Below are 5926 nucleotides of genomic sequence, written 5' to 3'. Positions count from 1 at the left end.
AAGTCAATGAATCTAGGCTGGTAGAACAAGATGTACAAATGCTCAAACAACTCCAGGGGAACCTCCGGAGACGCTATATTCTCAACACCACTACCCCTTGGTACTCTAACCTCTTGGTAGCCTGGGTTCTTCCTCTCCTTGGCCCCATACTAGGCATTGGAGCCTTGCTTCTCTTGGCACCCTGTCTTACTTCGTTTCAAAAGCAGCATTGCAAAAATCACTATCAATCATGGTCAAGTATCAAACTGTTCCCAACATAGGAGACAGTTATTCTGATGACACCTCTCCCTTATAAAAAGAAAAAGGGGGCATTGTGGGGTGGTGGGTTGCACACAGACATTCTGGTCTCCTGTAGAGCAAAGGTCTAGAACCCCGGAGCTCAGGTAGGCAGTGATTTCCACCTGCATGGTGGAAAGGCCAGATGTTGTGTTTGGATGAGGGCTGCTCCAGCAGTTCCTGTTGCACCCAGAGAGACAGCAAGGCCTAGTCCAATGAGCAGAGGGATGAAGATCTCTTTCTTCTTTTGGCTTTCTCCCATATGCAAGGTGAGTTCTCAAGGAAGGAGTTCGGTCATACCTCCTGGGCACCTGGCTCCTGTCATGTAGCTACTGCCTCCCACAGCCCCCCTGCAGAGAGGTATGCAGCATCAATCCTGTAGTAGCTATACCAAGCCCTCCCACATGCAAATAAGGTTTTCCCTAAGCTCTCAGTCCAAGTCAATGAGAAGTACCTGCTGTCAAACCCTGAATCACCCCCAAAACTATTTATATAAATCCTATCCAGGGAATAAAAGGTGTGTGAGAACTACTTCATCATCCAAGCCTTTTGTCCTAAGACCTGTAATACTTGGGAAGAGATCTGCTCTCTCGGAAGCGCTGCCTGAGGCTCTGCCACACTCCTCACTGGCTAGCCTCTCCGATGACCCCCGATGACCCGACTACCGACTCAGTGCAGAGACGGAGGTGGAGCCAACGCCATAGTGGAAGTGGGGAAGTGATTTCCCCTCCCTGCCCTCACTCGCTTCCCTTTGACGGAACCCTCACTCCAGGCCTGGCCAGAGATCTCTGTGGAAAGCCTCTGGTACCCAGGGCCACAGGGAACAGTCAGATGGATTGTGGAAACAGGGCCTTGTGGAAGCAGAAAGATAACTTGGCAGTTTTGAGTGGCCTCTGCCAGGACAGTTTAACTAGATGCTTTGTCATGGACTTGTAAACTTTTCGTTCTTCCATAAAATATTTAGTGAATAAATAAAACATGGGTTCTTTGCTTAGAGAGAGAGAGAGAGAGAGAGAGAGAGAGAGAGAGAGAGTGTTTACCTCCTTTATTGTGGCCCCTCCCCCTCTCTGTCTGCCTATCAGGGGGTCTGTCTAACTCCTAGTCTCTCAGTGGAATCAGCCTGGATGCCCAGCAATGGATGAATGGATGATGAAAATGTGACATCTACATACAACAGAACATTATTTGCCCACAAAGATTTTTATCATGTCTTTGCAGGAAAATTGATGGAATCAAACATCAACACACCATGCGGGCTGGTGAGATGGCTCAGTGGGTAAGAGCACCCGACTGCTCTTCCAAAGGTCCGGAGTTCAAGTCCCAGCAACCACATGGTGGCTCACAACCATCTGTGGGAGATCTGACTCCCTCTTCTGGAGTGTCTGAAGACAACTGCAGTGTACTTACATATAATAAATAAATAAATCTTTAAAAAAAAAAAAACACCATGCAAAGAGAGCCAGACTCAGTAAAGACAAGTAGCCAGTGTTTTCTCTCATGAGTGGAATCAAAAAATAGGGGGGCAAGGCTGAAGAGATGGCTCAATGTAGATAAAACGCTTGCCACACAAATGTGAGAATGAAAGTTCAAATCTCGCTTCCGGTCTCCATCTGCACCCAGGAGCTAAGGCTGTTCCACAGCCCTCCACACCCAAACTCCACCCAGGAGAGAGCTGGTATCCCCAGAGGTGCTGACACACCTAAGATCACAGGCTCACAGGCCCACAAGAGGGACAAGCTCCAGTCAGACAGCAAGACCAACTAACACCAGAGATAACCAGATGGTGAGAAGCAAGTGTAAGAACCTTATCAACAGAAACCAAGGCTACTTGGCATCATCAGAACACAGTTCCTCCACCATAGCAAGTCCCAGATACCCAACACACCAGAAAAACAAGATTCAGATTTAAAATCACATCTCATGATGAGGATAGAGGACTTTAAGAAGGACATAAATAACTCCCTTAATGAAATGCAGGAAAACACAAGTAAACAGGTAGAAGCCCTTAAAGAGGAAAAAGAAAAATCCCTTAAAGAATTACAGGAAAGTACAACCAAACAAGTGAAAGAATTGAACAAAACCATGCAGGATCTAAAAATGGAACCAGAAACAATAAAGAGATCACAAAGGGAGACAACTCTGGAGATAGAAAACCTAGGAAAGAGATCAGGAGTCATAGATGCAAGCATCACTAACAGAATACAAGAGAGAGAAGAGAGAATCTCAGGTACAGAAGATAACATAGAAAACATTGACACAACAGTCAAAGAAAATGCAAAATGTAAAAATTTCCTAACCCAAAACATCCAGGAAATCCAGGTCACAATGAGATGACCAAACCTAAGTAGGTAATGGTTATAGAAGAGAGTGGAGATTCCCAATTTACAGGGCCAGTAAATATCTTCAACAAAATTATAGAAGAAAACTTCCCTAACCTAAAGAAAGAAATGTCCATAAACATGCAAGAAGCCTACAGAAAATTGGATCAGAAAAGAAATTCCTTCCACCACATAATAGTCAAAACACCAAATACACAAAACAAAGAAAGAATATTAAAAGCACTAAGGGAAAAAGATTAAGTAACATATAAAGGCAGACCCATCTCAGAGAGAGAGAGAGAGAGAGAGAGAGAGAGAGAGAGAGAGAGAGAGAGAGAGAAGAGGCCAGCCAGGAACATGTGGAGGAGGGAATGGGTCAGAGAGAGAAAAAGGCAGAGAGAGTAAGAGAGTAAGGAGGGGCCAAACAGCCCCCTTTTACATCAAGCCAAACCTACCTGGTGACAGCCAGGTAACTGTTGGGCAGAGCTAGAAGGAAAGCCAACAGTTAGGGTTTTACTGTTGTGCACAGACACCTTGACCAAATCAACTCATATAAGGACATTTAATTAGGACTGGCTTACAAATTCAGAGGTTCAGTCCATTATTATCAAGGAGGGAACATGGCAGCATCCAGGCAGGGATGGTGCAGGAGGAGCTGAGAGTTCTACATCTTCATTTGAAGGCTGCTAGCAGAATATTGGCTTCTGGGCAGCTAGGAAGAGGGTCTTAAAGCCCACACCCACAGGGCCACACTTCCTCCAACAAGGTCACACCTACTAGAATAAGGCCACATCTCCAAATAGTGCTACTCCCTCTGACCAAGCATATATTCTAACCACCACAGTATTCGTAAATATATTTTGAGTTTGAGTCTTATTTCTGGAAGCATAGGACCGGGAGGCAGAACCAGGCCTAACTTCTACAATCTACATACAGTATCATCAAGCCCTATTCATTTAAAACCAATAAATACTCATTTTACCAAGAAAGTATGGAATACCTTGCCAGATGACGGGTGAACCGGAAACATCATCAGACTCCGGATAATATTTCCTTGGAGCCAATGAGTCCTCATTCTAGGAATCTATCTTTACATGATCAATTATTAATAGCTGTCTATTCTTCCCACTGCTTATCATAGTGAAACCTCAGCCTCTGTAAGGTATCTATTGACCAGAGTGAATAAGTGCAGTCAGAAAGCACCAGACAGACTCTATTAGGGACCGTATTGCAGTCCTTGAGGATGTGCAAGTTCATTCATTGACCTGAAAAGATACTAGTCATTCATTGAGAAATCAAAAGCAGAGATCCAGAATGACCCAGCTTTAAAAGAAAACAATTGCATGTATACATTATACACATGCTCATGAAAATAAAAAAATAATATGCTTCAACACACATGCTCACGAAAAGAAAAATATATGTGGATATTTTGTGGATATTACTTCTAAGGGTGGATATTTTGAGGTAGTAAAAATACAAGGGGCAAGATTGCTCAGCAAGTAAAGGCACCTGCCAATAAGCTTGATAACACCTGCTGCTTGATTCCCCAGAATACACACACTAAACAAGCCTCTTTTGTTAGTCTTTTTATTTTTAAAGATTTTTTTTGTATACAATTTTGAATACATTGTTGCTGTTTTCAGACACACCAGAAGAGGACATTAGATACCATTATAGATGTTTGTGAGCCACCATGTGGTTGCTGGGAATTGAACTCAGGACCTTTGGAAGAACACTTTTGTTAGTCTTTTTATTTTTAAAGATTTTTTTGAATACAATTTTGAATACATTGTTGCTGTTTTCATACTCACCAGAAGAGGACATTAGATCCCATTATAGATGTTTGTGAGCCACCATGTGGTTGCTGGGAATTGAACTCAGGACCTCTGGAAGAACACCCATTGCTCTTAATCACTGGACCATCTCTCCAGCCCGTTATTCTCATATAATAATATATCCTGATTATAGTTTCCCCTCTCCACTACTTCTCCCAGTTTCTCTTTGCCCCCTCTCCCCTCCAAATCTCTCATTAGAAAATAACAGGCTTGTAAGAGATAACAACCAAACATGACAAAATAAAATATAAGATGAAGCAAAAGCTATCATATCAAATTTGGACACAGCAAGCCAACAGAAGGAAACAAGTCCCAAGAGCAGGCACAAGAGACTCACTCTTTCTCACGGAAAGGAATTCCATAAAAATACTAATCTAATAGCTATAATAGACACATGCAGGCCCTGTGCTTGCAGCTTCAATCTCTATAAGCTCATGTGTATCTTGCTTAATTGATCCAGAGCTCCTTGTTCTCCTGGTGTCGTCCAGCCTCTCTGGCTTCTACAGTATTTCCACCTCCTCTTCCTCAGGATTTCCTGAGCTGTGAATGGAGAGACTTGAAGGAGATCTTCCATTTAGACTCTCTCCTCATAATGTCTATCTGTGAGTCTCTGAACTGTTGCAGGATATTTGGTCACACTGTGACCCCCAAAATTGTGAACTGGAAAAAAATCTGTTTCTTGTTGTGGTGTGGCTCATCCCTAGCACACACCTGTAACCAAGAGCTTTCGGTAAACAAGAGCTAAATAGATCAAGAGGCAGAGCAAGCAACCAGTTGACAGGGAGTAAGCATAAGAAAACCCAGAAAAGAGGAAGGAGGGTCCTTGAGTTAAAGGGTATTAAAGACAGTGTGGGAGAGGAGAAAGAGATTTTTCCTTCTGGGACATTGGTGGAGTAGGAAGGTCAGCTGGGTGCTTCCTCTGCTCTCTGACCTAGCAGACTTTCATCACAGCGTCTGGCTCCTGAATCTTCATTTGGTAAATCAAACATTTTGGGATTTTGTTTTAAGAACAACACTGCATCTGTTCCCATCTGCTGCTGGAGGAAGCCTCTCTGCTGATGACAGGTAAGAGCAGGGTGGTATACAGAGGTGTGGGGCTCACACAGCTCCTGCCCCCAACATGACACACTGCCTAACTGCATTATTACCCTGACTCAGCAACAACAAGACATCTGAGATAAAGAATGGTTCATCTTCTGGATTAAATCTCCTCAGAAGAATTCAGTGGTCCATTCTGTCCCTGGAAACCATTAAGTCCACAGTCCGGTGCCACCAGAAATTATGTGGCAGCCCATGATCTGTGCTGCCACTGGCTGTTATGGGCAAGAAAGCTCCTTTGGGTCTGGTATCTATCTATGACTGCAGACTCATGACTGACAATGAGAGATATTGAAGGCTTCTGTGTAACAAACTCCCCGTAATTCCCCCACCTCAAAAAGAGAGAGAGGGAGAGAGAGAGAGAGAGAGAGAGAGAGAGAGAGAGAGAGAGAGAGA

This window comes from Mus caroli, chromosome 11 (assembly GCF_900094665.2).
Source record: "Mus caroli chromosome 11, CAROLI_EIJ_v1.1, whole genome shotgun sequence".
NCBI lineage: Eukaryota > Metazoa > Chordata > Mammalia > Rodentia > Muridae > Mus > Mus caroli.
This window is presented reverse-complemented; position numbering follows the sequence as displayed.